Here is a 20,129-nt window from a genome sequence, read left to right as displayed (position 1 = left end):
TATATAGAAGTACGGGGAACTCTTTGCATACGGAATATCATTAAAATATGTAAGTTTTGTATATATGCAAACATTTCGTTGTCGCATTTCATCAGATTATTGCCTCTCTCACCAATTCCACTTTCGTATCCTAGTTTGTGTGTGTATGTAAATATGAGAGTTGAATAAGCGATCATACATTTTATAAGAAGAGTCGAAAAAAACCGTAGTATCGGATCAGCGTCGGTCATGTGAAGCCATTCTTGCATATTCCTTTCGTCGCTAACGGAAGAAGGTTCTGTTTCGTGGTTTAGGGTCAGGTAAATAAGAAAAGTCGTAAAAAGTGCAAATAGAAGTACGGGGAACTCTTTGCATACGGAATATCATTAAAATATGTAAGTTTTGTATATATGCAAACATTTCGTTGTCGCATTTCATTAGATTATTGGCTCTCTCACCAATTCCACTCTCGTATCCATGTATGTGTGTGTGTAAATCTGGAAATTGAATAAGCGATCAGAATTTTAATTCCATAATAAATCGACAAATAAGAACTGAAAGGTGCGTCGCGAGGTAATGGTCACTCGCACTCTATACTCACTCTAAATAAATGTGAAACAAATCAAATACAAACCGCTTTGGCAGTTTAAATTCCATTTAATGCCCTTTTATGAAATATGCCTTAAAATCTACCGATTGCATCGCATGCGCAGATATGTGCATGCTCCTGGAGGCAGTATCAGAAATTGAAAACTCATAGGCGAATGCTAATAATATCAAAAGAATTTCTACATAAAACATGACAGTCACCGACCTCAGCAATAACAGCAATTTCAAAATGGACAGCAAGTGAAAAGTATTCTAAAAGGTAAAAGCATTGCATTGACATGTATGCTTCTACTCTTTTTAAAATTTTGGAAATGTGTTCCCCCCTTAAACATGGGAACAAAACTTTGCCTTGCATAAGAAACTGTCTTCGACACGAGCCACGTTTGGTGACCTACCTGTCTGGCCACACGCCCTTTAAGATAGGAATTCCTTTACCTGTCCAACCTCTTGACAGCACTAGGCTCCTCCTTCGGTATTAAACTTTAGAGTGGTCACGTGTGAGGCACCGGTGTGTTGATATAATTGCCAATAACGATTGCCGTACGGAGCAATCGCTGTGCTCGTTTACCTGTCTTCGAAAATTTATTTTGCTCAAACATACTCCTATATATAGCTACATGAAGAAGGCAGTCCCGTGCCAGAAAATCATTATATATTCTCCAAATCGGTAGTAAAACTTTTGCTTTGTCTTATCATTTCTAAAAGTGCGCAATAGCAAAACTAAGTACGAAAAAGTATTAACTTTTAAAACGACGTGTCCCAAATCGACTGTTTTCTTCTTCTTCAACGTCATATCGACTTTTGCGCCTTAGCAAGGCGTTGAATTTAATTTTTTTAAGACTTATTAACACCGTAATGACTTGGGAATATAGAAGACGGCGTTGAAATGGGAACAATTTTGATGACGGACGGGAGGAAAATTGTACTCGCCACGCGTGTTCACATTATAACTGGATAGAAAGTACGTATATATACTGGAATAACAAAGTAGTTTATAATTGCAACATTGATTCTAATGACACAAACAGCAATTATATTAACAATACTTCGAGCCTTGAGCGCCAATAGAATCATTCGTTCGCCCTGTTAATAACCTCACCAGTAGTATTTAATATAAAATGCCAAAATTGCGTTCTATGAATCGATGCGGACTTAATTAACGTAAATGTTGCTCTTTGCTGTTTTCTATTTGTATCTGTCAGATACTTTTTCACTCCCGCATGGTTTATAGATTGGGCATTGCAGCCGGGACAACAGCATAAGGAACATTTTAGGTTACTCCCTAGTTTATGGTGCACAACAGAGTAAGAAAGTTGGATAGCTGTAATTTCGCCTGCATAATTAATAATTCGAAAGAAAAGTGAATGTTACAAACTGGGAAGCTCAACGAAAATATCAAGTCACAAATGTCGATTGTAACAATTCACTTATTTAATTTATTAGGCTGTAAGCGCAAACACGTTCCAACATATTTCAGGCATTGCATGGTTCTAGACGAGGTTGTCCAAAAATCTAATTTAAAACAAATTTTCTCGAGGGTAGACTCGCGAAGTGATTCGCTCGAGCGGTGCCAATTAACAGTGTGAGTGTGCGGTCCAAAATGTGCCGATCCCCATATAGAAACTTCTATTTGCGCTCGTGCAATTGAAGATCGGATACGAGGTTTTTTGGTTCAAAAATAGCCATCTCAATATTTATTTTTGGTCTATCTATCCTATTTGGCCATTACCTGATACTCTATGTCACGCTTCCGTCGCCGCTTCTCACTTTGATGTATATTTTTAAATCCCACAAAATACTTGAAATCATTTTTAAGCTAAGTGATTTTTTGTGTCTATAACATAAACATCAGCCCGGCAGCAGCGGCAATCCAATCCTAGAATACGAAACTCATCCAAGACTGATAGAATATGACTGAATGGCAATTTATGTAGTGTGCCAGAATTCTTCCCAATTGATTTTATTGTGTGTTGGATTACTAAAAATTTGATAATTATTTAACGACGCAGTTAAGTAAATTAGCTTACCTAATTTGTTTATAAGCATACAAATAAATTATTTGCTTTGACAGGTATAATTATTTATTGTTTTTCTTAACTTAATTTATTCACCTATTCCAATTTACAATTGTAATAACTTTCTTTATTTATATTTATTTATTATGTCATTATCGGTGGCGGAAGAAATACAGACCAGGACTTACCGGCCAAGGGTATCAATAATTTCTTCATGCTATGTGCTGGATTGAAAAAAGCCAAAACCAAAAAGATTAGTTTTAAATATTTGTGACCGAAAATGCTTTAAATATGTGACTAATATGTATTGACACAAAGAGAGCTTAAAACGACTGTTTATAGCATGAATGAAATATCACCCAAAGGCAACCTGTCGAGTTTGTGCTTTTTAGATTTGCTTGCGATTCTTTTTCTTGCTCTTTCTCTCTGACACGCGCGAATAAAATTGTTTATGATTCGCTTTGGCGCCCTGTCACTTATTAACGCTCTTATCTATCGCTGGCATTAAAACTTTCCGAAGTCGCTGATGATCGTTTACGATCACCGAACGAAGACATGAAACTGGGAACTGATTCGAGGTGAAAGAACTTTTAGCGGGTCTCTGTCGTGGGGGAAGCTCCGTTTAGAAAACCACCCAAATAAATACCTGTCCAAAATAAAGAACCCCCTTCCAATAGATGAGTGCTCTTCGTTTTCCATTTTGATAGTATCCTAGTATTCTGTTTGTTGATTTTTAGAAAAATATGAAATTATTTTATGAAATTATAATAAATAAAATAATTTACTTTCTTGTTAAACTCAGCATCTGATGGCTCTGCCACAAAGCCTTTAGCTAGTGGAAGTTATTTGTTATCACTTCTGAGAAGAGGGGCGAGGTCTGGCGAAAACATTTGCTCAACTCATTGGGCTTTCTCGACTTCGGTGAGTGGCACCGCCGGTTTCATCGATTTGTCGTGGAGTGGAGGAAGTGGTCTGTGTTTTGTCCGGTGACTGCCACATGGCACATGGAGCCATGACTTGATCGCACGTGAAGGCCTTCGACGCAATCGCAAAATGCGGAAAATCCACTTCAAAAATTTTTATAGAATAGTTGCCTGGCGCTTCTTAAATTTGCATAAATCTTTTCTGCCTGTTCACTGGCTTTTTGTTCATTAGTTTTCAATGATGTGTAGTATTGCGCTCTATTTTCAGCGTGTGTGCGGTGTTTTATTGCAGTTCGGTTTGCGCTTAGTCAAACATTGAAATGCAACAGCGCAGATCTCAGCGTTTTTTGCTATTACCGTTATTTGTATTTCTGGGTTGTCTGTCATTTGCTATAATTTTTGCTGCTGCTGAAACTATTTAATTATTTTTTCCTTATTTATTGTAAGTATTACGTTATTTCCTTCATGTTAGTATTAAAATGCCAGCTTCTCGAGCCTAACCTTTTAATTTCATATTTTCGAAGGCTACTTCCTCTCATGTCGACACAAATTTTTTTTTTTTTTTTTTGTATAATTTTATTAAGGCATACGGGGAAGCGGAGAACCCCTTTGTGACCTTGGTCTCCCTTGGGGCACTAGTGGTGATATCAACGTGACACAAAAGTGATGTACCCGGTTTATAAAAAGTACGTATGTAAGAAGTAAAACAAAATCAGCTATATTTAATTTTTCCATAAGTACGCAAACGTTGGACAAAATCACTAGCACGCCTCGTGGCATTATTCAAGGCACCCCAAGCATCACTCATACGTCACGTTGGACGGGCGGGCAGACTTGCTTTCAAAGTGTCCATCAGTGTGTTCCCATATCAAATATCGTAGGACGCTTGCTGATCAATGGAAAGCGTCAAACGCTGACGCCCAAGCTGAATAACCGGTTGTACATGCACCACCCAACAACCAATATTTTCATCGCGCTCGGCCCCAACCCGCCACAGTGGGCTACAGGGTCTGGCCGTATGTTTTGATGTCGGAAGTGAACATAAACACTCGTGGACAAAAATATAGATGCACACACCACAAAATGCGCGCCCACATATAAAATGCCAAATAAACCTGTACACTGCAGGAAGTTTTGATTTAATAGGTATTTGTTTAAATATCCAACTTTATGTTATCTAACAAATCCCATTTTATACCGCGATACTAGAGTCCAAATTTAAAAATTTGGTTTGACTTCTTTTTTTGCACAATTATTAAAATTTTTCTGCGAGTGCTGATTTCCTACCACGTGCGGCTCCACTTTTGTTTGACCGCACGCGCAAAACTTTGCTGCCATATGCAAGACATCATGCGAATTAATGGGCCGCACATGGGCAATCCGAGATGATCCGTTGGATACTGGATGAAGGCATCTTTGCTGATGATGATGATGATTTTTGCGAGCGGTGGGCGTTTAAAAAAGCATTTCGATCCATTTTTAGATTTCATACAGAACGCTGCTCCCTTTAGACTACTCTGATTTCCCTGAACTACTATGCGCTGTCCCAGTCTGGCGATGTGTGCTTTCGCGAATTCCATTCCAATACAATACAATGCAATATCTAGTTTGGAGGCCGTCGCCCCCTTTTGGGTATACAAGGTATCGTATTCTGCTTACCCATCAGCATGTTTTTTTCTGTAGCGCGTGTGCAGGTTGTTTGATTTATTTGCTGACTTTGTCTACATTTGTCTGGCTGGAGTCGTGTGCAGGGAAGGGACAATCGGTGATGATTATCCCAACAACGATTTTGCCAATTTGGCGCGGCTTCGGAAATGCTATTAAGCATTCATCATAAATTTTAGCGGAGTTGGTGTAAAGTTGAACTAGTTTAATTTATTTACAACATTATCGGATATCACGCCATTTCCGATTTAATTATTTTTAGATAATGTTGTTGCCTTTAAAGTCAATGTTGTGGGAAGTCTTGAAAAGCTAAATTCATACGAGATCGGAATCTGAGCTGTGTGAACAGATGAAATGTAGTTTCAGTTCCCCTTCAAAAGCGCTGAGAGTTAAACTTGTAAAGTAAGTTTATTGCCACCGATCTTGGCCAATTTGTGACGAGTTCTCAGTACCCGTCATCCTCTTGTGTTATTTTACTTTTTGCCCGGTTCTCAGCTAAAATTTATGGTGTGGGTATTGTGAGGTGTAAACAAAAATGTTAATAGTTTACCATTTCTTTTTCATCGTTCGTTTTGCCATTTATTTATTGTTTCATTTTCTTTGTTTTCCTGGTTGGTTTTGTTACAGTCCGATCGGACACGTGCCACACAAAATACCATTGACCCTTTCCATATTGACAAGACGAATCAACCGAAAGTGTTCAGCGTCTGTCATCGCTTTTAAATAGACAAAATGGTTGAATAATTTAATTTTGAGTTCCGCCACTTTTCTCGTAATCTGTCGTCAGTGTAATTATTCTTCAAAACTGCTTTGATACTTGTGGGATTTTATCAGTTGCAAAAAAGACACTGTGACATATCAACAACTTTACCAAATTATACTTTTTCTGATAACCACGGAATATGTTTGTTTATATCCACATCGTATGAGGCGCGTGAAATAGGAAAAAAGTGCGATTAAATCAAGTCACACGAATATTGATCACGAGTTTATATTATGGTAACGTTATTAATTTTGTCAGATTTGCTGGAAGTCGCTTTTCGACTTTGGAAGTTGCCCGATTGTGTTGGTTGTCTTTATAATTGTTTGGCTTCAGTAAACAGAGCTACAAAAGACGACGGCTTAGATGAAATGCAGAGTTTAATATTTTCATATTATGTATGCATATAAAGATCTCTTCCGGCCAAACCAATCTTAATGCAGTTTTAGCCTAAACAAAGCAATAATAGCATCAAAAGAAATCACGTACAAATAATCAAAGAGTTTGCTTCTTTTTAGCCCGCCTTACTCATATTTCACTGTCATAATTTACGTCAGAGCCAAAAATTTCTTTGCTTTTTTATACGCGTTACTCGTAGATTAAAAGGGTATACTAGATCCGTTAAAAAATATGTTACAGGTAGAAGGAGGAAACGTTTCCAACCCTATAAAGTATATATATTATTGATCAGAATCACTATCCCAGTCTAGCTGAACATGTCCGCCCGTCTGTCCGTATGTATGAACACCGAGAAGCAAACCGTCCAACTCTGCTAATTTAATTTTTTTTAGTTATTTTTGTTTATTATTTTTCTTTTTAATTTCTATTGATATGGCACATTTATTTAAATATTTTGAAATTTCTTGTTTGCTTTCCCACTAGCTGAGTAACGTATATCTGAAAGTCGAGAAACGGCTATAGCGTTTATTTAATAATCGTAAAAACAAAACCGCAAGCAGGCAGGCCACAACAAAAAATTATATCAAAAGGCAAAGTCACGTAAAAGAACAAACGCGGCATAACAAATGTGCGATAGCGTTTAATAATTTTTACGAAGCGCTCGACATAAAAGGTGGGTGACGGGGGTGCTTGGGTGGCTAGTGGGACATATACACACTCACATAAATAACAGCCAGAAAAACAACTACTCAATCTTTCAGTTGCTCGTTTGGCCTTCTTAGTTTGCTAATCAGCGACACGTGTTTATTTTGCAACAAAGTGACAATTTCCTCTTCCGTCTGCCCATCCAAACACATTCCTGTATTCGTTTCTTCTCCACCGTGCCCCCGTGTTCTATCATTACCTCTTTATCGTTGGTTTTTGAGTTACATAAGTTTTATAAAGGGAACTAATGGTGAAAAATGATTGAGCATGCAGCTTCCATGTACATAGACGCAGCGCAAGTTTGTTTTCAAATGATGCCATGCCCACTCTAACGCCCACAAAACGCCCAAAACGCTGGATTATTTTTTTCACTAGTTTTCGGTAGTGTTTGTTAGTCGGTTATATTCAGCTTAGTAGGCCCTCTGTCCGATTTGTCAATGAGTTAAGAGTGTCTGCTCTATCCTACTCTCGGATCGGGTTTCTATCACCGATCCCCCTTTCAGCAGAGCCGTTATTATAATCATCATCATCCGACCAGAGGTGCCCATTCAAAAAGTGCAAACATGCACGGTTGTAGAAGTTACTATGCAGTTCGAGTCCGGAACTGGGTGCTTTGTATCATTTTCTATCAGATCTGTTATTGTTTTAGAGATCATTAATCCCAGACAGTGGCACACGGTGTCATATGAGGGTGGAAGAAAATATATACATATCAAGCTCTATATATCTAATAAGCATAGGTAATGTTACTGCTTTAAAATTCAAATTTTTTTTTGTCCTACCATCGATTGAACTTGGACCGTTAAATTTCCGGACAAACCGCGGAGCTGTCATCAGATCATTAAGAGTTAATTTTTACCTACCAGCAGTAGTATAATATCGTATCGCATGGCATCGGTTGGACAGGAGAAGATTAATGATAGTGTAAATGGAAGTTTTGCTGCTCACTTACTGGCACGTGGAGAAATTTGAGGAATATATGTTGTCTTCAACAGATTCAAAAAATGAAGTGGTTCAAGAATTGTTTAAATTTACAAAGAATTTAAGACAATAAATGATTATTATCTATATGTTTGCACATTAATAACAGTATGTGTATAAACATTAATAATTTGTCGCAGCATCGGTTGGAGATTAAGTTTCTCGGTGCTTCTGTCTTGATGGATGTGCGTGCTTACACAACCCTAGCAACTTTAGTCGCTGAAACTTGTTGCTGCCAGCATATCTTGCTCAAAACCGGCGCAAGGCGGAACGCGACGGAATGGCCGGCGAACTGCGAACCCAAATACAGAGCTGGTGGCGGTGCGACACCCACCATGACACACCAGACTTCCCTCCCACGCTCTCTTGACCGGCGTCGACTTGTTTGCATTGGCACCACTAGCGCTGCAACTGCAAAAACATTACAAGCAACGCCATTTCAATTCCCTGCTTCACTGCCACGGCGTTTTTAGTGTTTTATTTTTCTGGGCTGTATTTTTTCGTCGCCAGCTAAACTGGTCCGAATGCGACATTTTGTATGCCGATCACATTCCCCGCCAGCTGACTCACGCAGCTGCTACTCTTAGCATCCTGCGTCGGCAGGCAGTGTGCTACAGTCAGCCAGCCCACCATATACCTAGGATTATATCCGCAGCTCCCGCGGTCGCTATTTACGCCCACCGACGCGAAGTCAAGCCTTGGACCTGGTCATAACTACTTGTCGCTTGGGGAATTGCTTCAGACTTCCTATTGAGTATTATAGCTACATTTGTGTGCATCGTGGGGCTTTGACTATATGTTAAAGCATTATTCCAGTTTCATTAAGCCACTGTGCCGCAAATGTTTGTCGATTCTCCTATTGAGTTTTATTTGTGCCGTTTTACTTTATTTATTTTTGTTGTGTTGCTCCTCTCGCAGTTGGTCTGCTCTCAACCGGATGTTGTGGGAATTTTTAAATTTTGTGGCTGCTGCTGCTGTTATTAACTGTCATATGTGTTGGGTAAATGCTTGTCTTGTAAGAATAAAATGTCATGTGTGCTAGCCGCACGTACCCCATCCGCCGTGGCTTAAGTGGGTGGAGCAGGCACACGAGTGACTAAGTTTTCGTCTGTTGCTGGTGCTGCTGCAGCTGCAGCTGCAAGAATTTCCTTTGCTGTTCATTTCATGCGCGAAATTTAATGACAGTCGTACCGCCTGTTTTTAAGCACATGCCACATTCTATTTTGCTTTGTTTTTGTAGAGCTTCGGGTACATGCGTGCCGAAAGTTAATTTGCAGAAAGTTATACAGCTTATTGCTTTTCCCCTGCATTTGGTCTTAGATGTACGTATACCCTTTACCCCATTTAGCCATAACGTATACTTAATATCTGTATAAAAATGGGAAAAATTTCAATATTAGGAGACAGACGAACACGGTAAGATCGACTCGGCTCGTTATCCTGATCAAAAATATATATAGGGTCGGAAAAAACTCCTAGCTGTTACATAATTTTCAAGGATTCTAGTATAGGGTATACTAGGGCTACTCTACGAGTAACGGGTATAAGAATTCAAGCCTGAATGGAGTTTCAGGGTGTAAGTTTGAATATTGCCAAAAAAATCGAATTCGGGTTGACCTAATTTTTCTATATTGCAGCTCAATTTAAAACTTTCAGAATTTTTATGACCCGCTCGAGTGGTTAATTCAAATTTGACTCAACAATCTGTACATTTGTTATCTGTTATCGGTCCCTTTCGCCGGCTATAGCTTGAATCGCATGATTCCGTCCTTAGCACGCCTCCATGCCTGAGACAATTAATCTTAATGCTATAATATATATATGCGTATTTTCATAACAAATAATATTTTAATCAATACCTATTTTAGGGGACCGGGTTTTCTGGTGGTTGCTTCTATATCATAGTGTGATAAGAGTTAAAAATATGCTACAGTTCGCATTGAATAATCTTTTTTACGATCGCTATGTGGAAGGGCATAATCTTTAATAGATCGTAGACTTATATGTACAGATAATCTTAATTTATTTTCCGATTATTGGGTGAGCCATAAAAAGATCGTTACTATAATGATTGTAACATTTCCATTACTACCTAGAAAAATCATTTATAAAATTAACGGGATTAACTTTTCATTACGAAGTTATTTTTTTTGTTTTTACCAAAGCTTTTTTTTTGTCATTTATTTCGATCCCTGATGAAACCCGAACTTGTCGCCACGCATTGTTTTTCTTTAGACCCGGCAATCTTTCATTTTCCTGTATACGTTTGATCCCTTTGGCGGCGGCGTCGTCAATTTCCATTTCGCGTATCAAGTGGGAGGTTGTGAAGTGATTTCCCGAGACCTCCCTCCTCCCAATTTTTTCGGACTCAGCATGGCCTTGGTTGCGGAACAATATTATAATAATGACGCCATGGAATTACCGCCTCCGTTCGCATCATTGCCATGATTGTGGCAAAAATACGATGCAGCTGCTGATAAACTGAGAAATGTAGTAAAAACATTTACACTTGCAAACAAAAAGCCGCAATTCGAATGGCATTTTCATAAAATCCAGAAATACATGCGATGACGAGTTTTAACTTATTCAGAACGTTTGAAAGAATCAGAAGTAATCAGAAGAGGATACTGAAAAAGTTTATATCAAGTTTTATGTTTCTGGAAACCTTGGTACCGAGATCTTTATGGACTTACTCGGGGGAATAATTGTTTCTTATCTTACACTTTCTTAATATGGAATATAAACGTGACTCTTGTAATTATAATAAACGTAAACTCATTGTAAATTTTTCAGTGGACGGTCGTTTTTGAAAACATCACTATCGTTGTATTGCATTTAAGATGCTCCACAACGACATTCACTGCCTTATAAGCATGTCCTATAACCATGAAGAATGAAAAAACGATTCGAATCTAATTCGTTTGATTATGCGATGAATCAGTATTTCCTCACTACGTCATCCTCCTTATTTACGAATAAACAGTATTTGTATCTGCATCTAGATCGGAATTTACAATTAGAGTCTGGCCGCGATGTCGCCATTTGTTTGTCGCACATACGCATCTTGTTCTTTTTCATTCTTTGTCATTAAATAGTTACACACACTCAGTCACTGTTCTCGGAGAATGAGAGTGGCGGCTGGAATTAATGGATGTCTCTTTGTCCCGGCAAATATTTACGCTAAACTTTCGTGTCAATTGATGCTACATTCCCCATCGCTTATCCGCGGTCTCTGTGTGTTATTTTGTAAAGAAAAGTGTGGAATTATACTGCCAACTGAAGCGGCTCTAAATAAGCTGATAATTCGCCCACATCTGATGGGCGCCCTTTCCATTTTGTCGCCATGAAGCAATTTTATTTTTATTTTCACTGTGCCCGTCTTCAAGTTTCCAGAGAAGCGAGCAGATTTTTGTGTAGGTCTACTTGTCTACACTATCTTGGTGGAGAAATTGCGAAATAGACGATTGCATAGTTATAAGACCAAATGGGATTGTTGGGGAATAATCTATATTATATATAATATATATATATATATTATATATATATATTATATATATATAATAAACGTGGGAAGTTTGTTTTAAAAGATAACTGTAACTAGGATTAGTGCCATTTCATTTTATTTTTAAACAATGTGTAAAAATTCAAACCGTCAGATTTTTGAAAACGAATTGTCCATATGGTTACTCCTTAACTTTCCAAAAGCCCACGTAGCACAACGAATCCAAATTTAGTAAAAACTCATGTTGAGTCCATAAATATTTTAAATTCTCGCAAACCGAGCTCTTATCTAAAACGAAGTTAAATCGGGCAAAAATTGGCAACTACAATTTCAGTCCGACACGATATATGGTGACATTGGATGCCGTCTAACCAGCAGAATATCGGCGCGAAGTGTTGACACCACAACAGCCAACAAACTCCTCAACAAAAACCATAATGACAATAATTAGTTAAATGAACTGGTAATTTTCAAAGACGAGTGAGAATATGAGCGGGTGACATGCGGGTCCTGACAATCGATTTCGTTCAGATTGAACCGAAAAGAACAAAAATGGGGCGGCAAACAACGCCTCATTAATGGCAAAATGAGTTTCGATGGACATGGTGGAGTTACCGTTGGACAGATGCGTGTAGTCTGATCCCCTAGGTGAACAAAGATTCCTAATAAAGTTGACGCTCCATTCACCATCAAACTCAACATTATTACCGATGACTGGATTCGAAGTATAAAGAATTTTCGTTGCTTGTGCTTTTGGTGTTTTTGGTTTTCGTGGCAAATTGAAGCGGACTACTTATTTTCAGATACAAATTGATACCGTCGCTTTGTCTGACAAGAAGCGCAGCGGGCAGTCTCCTTACTCGAAGACTCCCTCAATGGGAGACAGAAATTTTCGGCCATTGTTAAAAATTCGAAAATTACGTGACTGCATTTCAAAAAGGCAACAAATTTCGTAAAAATGAAATGGGAATTCCGGATGACAGAAATGGTCCAATTCATGCACCGAGAGGGCCAATATGTCTTTGTCGTCGGCTGTTCCTCGACCGCTAGATTTTCTGCCTTATAACAGTGGCTTTACCTGTCCGCTCGGTCCTTGCGTGACTGGGATGGCTATTAAATATATAGAGAAATTGTTGAAAAGGTCGTGTCACAGACGATATCTTTCCAATGGCAGGAAATAATCTATCCAGTATCATTTTTGAGCTTATATTCGCTACAAGTACCAATGAGCGAGTGAAGAGTTAAACAGATTTTTTTTATTAACCTATTCGCTTCATTTTGTGTTTCCCACCCTCTTGGGCGATTTTTCCTCTTTTACCCCCGTAACACATTGGTAATGACCTCGATTTTTGAAGTACAATTTGTGTTGAAACTTCCATTGGCAGTTTAATTCCCCATACCGTAAAAAGTATAGAGCAGATGGATGGAAGCTCAATCAACTGGTATCCAATAGTCGAAAAAATCGACTCTTGTTCTACTTTTGTGCGGTGGCCTTTGAAGACGAGTCACGTTTTGTGCGTGCAATCGGATATTGTTTCGTGTTTGTTTTTTTTTCCTTTGTTTTCCATTTGCACAATTATAGGGCGGGACACCCACATTTACCCCAAGGTCCAGTTGAAACACCTCCAGAACCCAAGTTCCTCGGAACTTCTAATATAGTTGTAATGAGTGTAAAAATTTATGTCGTCATACTCATGCACGCAAATACAGGAATTTATAAATCGCAGGGAATGGGAAGGGTTTAAATGTTTGCATGGGTGTGCGCCGATGGGTTAGGTGTTGATGGGTCAGTGCTGATATTTGCGCTTATCTGGAACTGAAGTACGCGTCATAACCAATTGCGAGTGTAAAAGGGCAAGCAAAGGTTGGCGACGGGTTTGTTTATGGGGTGTGTGTGAGTCATGCCATTTATATAGCCGATAAGATATTTTTGCGGTACGGCGTATATTGATTCTAGTTACGCTGATAGCAACTAAATCCACACCGAAAGATTTACACAGAAGCAAAATAAATAGGTTGGTGTACATCGGTTTCATATAAAGTTATTGTCTGAGATAAAGTTTAAAGGGACATGCAACATTCAACATGCAACAGTAGGTAACCCATTTAATATAATTTCTTAGGTTGTGCCAAAAACTAAATATATTATTCTAAGTTTTAAAGTATTTTTTTTTTTTTGACATTGTACTAAAATTTTAAATTTTTTTCGTTCCGTTGTGCATGTGTACTTCGTCTTTTCAATAAACACTTTAACCTTACAGACCTAAATTCTTCTTTCTTTTCAGATTTACATGTAATGCAGTTCTTCATAATTCAACTGTATTTTGGTTTAGGTAAGTCCAGCACCTTCTGATTTATTTATTTACATTTGCTTAACTTTATAAGATAATCAGGCTGAGCGACCGCCAGACAGAGTGTTATATAGTTATAAATTCTTGACATTCTTCTCGGGGGATTGTAAGACACCAGGGTAACCGTCGAATATCTGAATACCAGATAACTATACCACATACGTGGCAACATGTGCGCTGCGTCTATGTCTCTGAAACATTCTAGCTTTTATAGTTCCTGAGATTGAGGCTTTCACACGGACAGGTGGGCATGGCCAGTTCGACCCGGCTATTGATCAAGAATATATATACTTTATATGGTCGGAAACACTTTCTTCTACCTGTTACATACTTTTTAACCGTAAAAACAAACAAACAAAAAAAAACGGCTTTCTCGCTAAACTTTGTGATTGTTTATTGTTTTCGAGCCGTTTTGGTACGGTTTTTTATATTTCGTATGAAATACTTTGTCGCCTTCTTACTCCACTAAGACACTGAACTAGAAAAACTCAAGCAAAATGGCAAAAGTCCATCAATATTTAAAAACTTCGCTTTCGACTTTCACGTTTAGATTTTACTATGCAAAAGGTTATCGTGGCAAAACGATGCGGAACTGGTCTGTTAAGTGCAGAAGATCGATGACTCTGCCGGGGTCCAAGTTGAGAGTCACCGAAGGTTTAAGATCTGTTCGGCAAATAAATATTTATATATTTGGCTAAACTTAAGCCAAATGGTTCGATCTCTCTCACAAAGACTTACTTTCGGTAAAACCACGTTTGCGTGGTCTGAACACTTATGTATGTATATTTTTTATTGTTCGTTTCTACACATAGGAAATATCAAATCGCATTAGAAGAAGACGACTGTTCAAAATACACGAAGAAATATGAATTTTCTGTCGATGTCTAATATGAAGGGATTGTTTAGCGGGATAACAGTTATTTTTTACACAAAAAAGGCGACTCCCTCGCAAAGGTCGAAAATCAATGGAGGTTAACTTTCGAAAGACCGTTCTATGTGCATTTTTTACGCATATCTTTCCGGCACCTTTGTAGTTTCACATACCCACAAAAGGAACACCAAAAATCAAGCAAATCCAAAACGGAAGTACTTCTAATTTCGATATGGCCTTCTTAACCCCTTTGTGTGGATGTTTTTGTGTATGTGAGATTTATTTTCCGCTCTAACTACACGCACCGCGCTTAAACCAAGCATTTTTCGATAGTTGAAATCACGGGAAAACGGTAGGACGAACGATAAAAGCTAACTGCAACTGGACCTGGACGAAGGATGGTAGAGAAAGGGCTCCATTGTGTTATGTCATATTCCTTTCCTGATTGCGGAACAGAAGCACGGAAATCTTGGTTAGGTTGGTATTATATATCGACCAAAAACAAGGCCGCACTACTCTGTACGCAGAAAAAAACTGAATCCAAAAAAGAAAATTAAAGCGGCAAAGAAGAAGTACCAGACACAACACCAACAATGGTATGCTTTATGGACTTTGGACTCTGGCTTTGTTGCTCAGCAAAATAATAAAAAAAAAGCAAAACGATGAGAAAACGAAAATGGAAACTGAAAAATTGGAACAAGAAACAGTGACATTAATAATATATCAAACAGTGGGAATTATATGATACAATACCAATTCAAAATGTATCAAAAGCAATTATAGATAAAATACAAGTATCCAAATTATAAAAATTAATATTTTGGCAAATTTTTAATTTTTATTGCCTTTTATTTATGAGTGAAGGTTGTAATAAAAACTCGATGGGAAATGATATCCTTTATCACAAAACAAAAAACATCCTTAATCTCGTTTAACTTGGAGATAACTTTTATTTACCAGGAGAAAATAGAAAAAACGCCAACAGTTCTAAACAAGTTTTAAACTCCCCTCCTGATAATACTATTTGGTTTAATCTCCTTTGTGACTAATAAGCTTAAAGATGTCAATGTAATCGTTGGGTGAAATCCCTAGCGTGCGAGTGGGCAAATAAAGTTAAAGATTAGCAGTCATCGAATCAGTGTGAATTCCCGTCAGGCTTTCTTCTTCGAATTTTTGGGCAAGTTAATATAAGAAATCAGTCCCGGATTAGTAAGTAACAATCTCCGGAACACATATTATTTTTAAAATTGTTCTTACATTAAACTAGTTTTCAGCAATAAAAAATATTAAACAGCAAAAATTTAGCTGCCCCACAAAAATAATTAGCTGATGTCAAGACCTGTCGTTGCTCTGTCGTCATTGACAGCCTTTCAAGCCCATTTAGATGTCACTGCCCATAATTCACAATTTAATGTAGAGTCATTATTTATTAACACTACTGCATTTTCTTTGCTCTCCTAAAATTGAGCAATTTATAACGATCTACTTTACTTGAGGCCGACAAGCACAAGAAGCGCTGGGCTGAAAGTTTGGACCATCCCATGGGCACCACTTGACAGACCCCTCGGAAACCGAGTTAAGTCTCCCAGTCGAGATTCCATGTTGGCCGGACCCCAAAGTATTTCGACCATCTGAGTAACCCGACATCAGCATCCAACAATTTCAATATTTCATCAAAGAGATTCAAAGACTTTTTCTTCGCCGGAGAGTGGGTTAATGTTACTAGCTGACTTTTCTTCTGCCGGGGTAAGTGCAGTAGCGCCAAACTGTCGCTGCAATTACTCTCCTTAAATGTGGAACAGATGGAGAACATGGGGTTGTGGATGGGGCTTAAGGGTGCAGAGTGCTCAGAGCCGGGATGAATGCCAAGTCATACATATCTTACTATTTACTTTTACGTTTTCGCCGTTTCCCGCTTCAGCACAGTCTTCTCACTTTGTCTGTGTTTTCAGAAAAAATTAAAAAAAAAAAGAAGTGCAATCGAAAAGGTAAACGTCGACTTGTGGTATCCTTTCAGTATTAAACAAGTTTTTAATAAATATTGTTAAAATATTTTTTAGTTTATGTTGCGTGCTTTTCCTTAATGAGAATAAACACAATTTTTTTTTGGGCATAACATATACATTCTAAGCATATATCCAGTTTCCAAAAGACAAGAGTAATATTATTACCAATGATGATATGAATGACGATTATTGGAATGATGATGAAAATGGGTATTGGTTGACGCCGTTGGGATTCGGATACGTTACATTTTCTTCATGACAACCCCAAACGGCCGCCCGCTTTTCGACTCCCCTTACCAAAAAAATCCCTTTATCTATGTTACTGCTGTTCTATCTGTGGGTATTACTCATACGCAGCCGTCAAGCAGTCAATGCCAAAAAGCATTCCCTACTTTCGAAGACATTATTGCCATCAGTGTGAGGAATTCTCAGTAAGATAGCCAAGAAATGAGATAATGAAACATGTGATTTACTGAGCCAGAGGAAGAAAGAAATCTAAGTAATTGTGTGGAAAGAAATTTGACTCTCCAGTGTTCAAAGTATTTTGACTTTTGTATTTCTTTGTAGTCAGCTCAGATTAAGTATTAAATGAAAAAATATGTTATTATAGTAGTCTTTGAATTTTTTTGGACCTAAGCTAAAGAAAAATATGGTTCTCGAGTGGTTTTAGATCTTTTTGTTTTATAGCTAATGAATGGGCCATGGGCTTGACTGCATAAATCAATAGGGTTCTGAAGGAAATCGAAATTAAATCTTCGTTACCTAGATAGGACAACATTTTTTTTAATAAGAAGCTCCTATATCAATGATGACTGAATTCCGAGAGTTATTTTAAGACGGCTGAAACTTCGACATTTGCTTAATTTGCAACCCGCCACAATCTACTACAACCGAATATATCTAGAGAAGAATACCACCGAAAAGATGCTGGAGGATGGTGAAATTAATTAGGTTGCTTCATAGAATTAGAAAATCAGCACTCACTAAATAAAACATTATTCCGGCGGTTTCTTTGTTCGTGGACCGAAAATTAAATCCATTGTGATTTATTTCAGTTTTATCATGTTCTTTGTTTGACCTGAATTTCTATGAAAACATTATATGTAAATATATTGTGGTAGAAAAACTAGTTTTCATACCCTTGCAAATATATATTTTTTATCGATTCGCCTTTGAAAAAAATAGAGCAAATCCTATTTTGCACGACAAATAACAACTTTATAATTGACCGTATCTATGGCAACTATATAACAAAAAAATTTGATTTAGATCAAATAAATAATGATATAAAATCTGGCGCATGCCTAATTAGAATTAATTTTTTTCTGTTTATTACTGATCCCATTTCCGAATGTTCGTACGGTAGCTTTATTATAAAGTCTTAGTCTGTTTAACAAATTAAAATTGAAATTATATATTGTCGAAAAACTGGTATTTTCCGACTAAGCCATATATTATTATCAAATCATGTCATATCATATATGTACATTTATATTTTTTTTTTAATTTGTTCCGATTATTCATATGCCAGCAATATCCTGTTCTGTTGCGACCCTTTCGGACTAATTATATACTTATCTGCAATAAAAAAATGGCTGCTGGAAAAGTTAACCCAAATTAACCAATAGCTTTAAAACTGATGGACTAGTTTCCGAAGAAACATAAATGGCTATATCGACTTGGCAGTTAATGCTGATCATATTGTTATATACCATATTAGCAAATGTCTCCTTCGCTGCGTTTAAAACTAGTCTGTTTAACAAATTAAAATTGAAATTATATATTGTCGAAAAACTGGTATTTTCCGACTAAGCCATATATTATTATCAAATCATGTCATATCATATATGTACATTTATATTTTTTTTTTAATTTGTTCCGATTATTCATATGCCAGCAATATCCTGTTCTGTTGCGACCCTTTCGGACTAATTATATACTTATCTGCAATAAAAAAATGGCTGCTGGAAAAGTTAACCCAGATTAACCAATAGCTTTAAAACTGATGGACTAGTTTCCGAAGAAACATAAATGGCTATATCGACTTGGCAGTTAATGCTGATCATATTGTTATATACCATATTAGCAAATGTCTCCTTCGCTGCGTTTAAAACTACTAAATAAAATCAATGTACGCTCGGCAAGGCTACAAAGAAATGCAACAAACACAAAAGCGGGTCAATGCTGAAAATCAAGGCCAGAACTTGCTATCGAAAAGTAGGGCGACAGGGCTGTCTGGTTGGTCTGGCCGGGAGGTTAGTGAGGCTTACCCTATTCCAATGCTCTCGAGAGAGGAACTGAGAGGTGCTATAGACACGTTCGCAATTATAAAGGAACAACGTTGTTAATATCGTAAGCGTGTGCGCTGCGAGTCGATAGACCGCAAAAACTCAACAAAATCTTTTCATTAATTTTCAGTACATTACATTACATTAAATTTCGACATTGAATAATTGTTCCTGGACAAGTATTTTGCATGACTTCAATAATTATTCCCGTTACATGTATTGTAAAAGAGTTATCCAATCTCTTGGTTTTCGGATGCCCTTGGTCTTTATATTATTTGCTGGTGCTCTGAGCGCTTTGTGGCGAACGAAATCAGACCTCGGCGGGGCATATGCACTCAGCTGGCTAAGGCGGGTGTCGGTGAGGCAAGGTCGCTAACAAGGCCCTGACTCCATTTGAAATGTATCGTTAACCCCGTTACCAAATGCAGCAAAGGATCCTGTATAATAAGAATGTGAATCAAATATAATGGAATCAGGAGGGAAAGATGGGAAAGCGGTGACAAGTGTAGGTGGCCCCGATGCTTAGTTATCTAAATTAAAAATGTATAATGTAAAATACGGATCTGATTAATGTTCAAATAGTAATTAGTCTTTCCAGAATCTCCTAGAGTTGTTATTGCTCTAAAATTCCGGAATTATTGAAAATAAGTATTTTTTTCGATGTCAGAATAATGTGTTCAAAACCACTGGAGTCGTGACAAAAGACAAACATCTAAACGAACAATGACTTCTTGTGGGGAAGTTACTAACCTTAGCCTGACACTGCACTTACCTTGTATTCGAATTCAAAATATTATAGGCCACGCGTGATTGAATTCAGTCCTAGCTACTGTTTATGATTTAGCCCATGTTCTCCGTTCCGTCGCGTCACGTAGCGTCACGTACACTACGTTCCTCGAAGGCAAATGCACAGGGAAAGGGGCTTGTGTCGTTGAAGGGTTGCGGACTGTGGGGTTGCTGTGACCTAAATTCATTTAAAAATCTATCGATTTTTCCCTTGCTGCTTTCTATGTCACTCTCTCTCAATTTCTGTGTTTCGCTCTAGCAAAAAAATTAAAAGTAAATAGTAAAAATA

At 37.7% G+C, this 20,129-nt stretch overlaps 1 protein-coding gene across 2 annotated transcripts in view; it reads left to right on the top strand.

The window, feature by feature from the left end:
• The first annotated feature begins 13,760 nt into the window (after window positions 1–13,760).
• Window positions 13,761–20,129, top strand: part of LOC6610129 — a 63,968-nt gene continuing 57,599 nt past the window's right edge. Inside the window, exon 1 of one of the 2 annotated variants that reach the window (XR_004361686.1) lies at window positions 13,761–13,871. The gene's annotated coding sequence lies outside the window, so the exon portion shown is untranslated. The remainder of the gene's footprint in view (window positions 13,872–20,129) is intronic. The other variant, XR_004361687.1, reaches the window with a different exon arrangement.

The sequence above is a fragment of the Drosophila sechellia genome, chromosome 3L (genome assembly GCF_004382195.2).
Source record: "Drosophila sechellia strain sech25 chromosome 3L, ASM438219v1, whole genome shotgun sequence".
NCBI lineage: Eukaryota > Metazoa > Arthropoda > Insecta > Diptera > Drosophilidae > Drosophila > Drosophila sechellia.
This window is presented reverse-complemented; position numbering and strand designations above follow the sequence as displayed.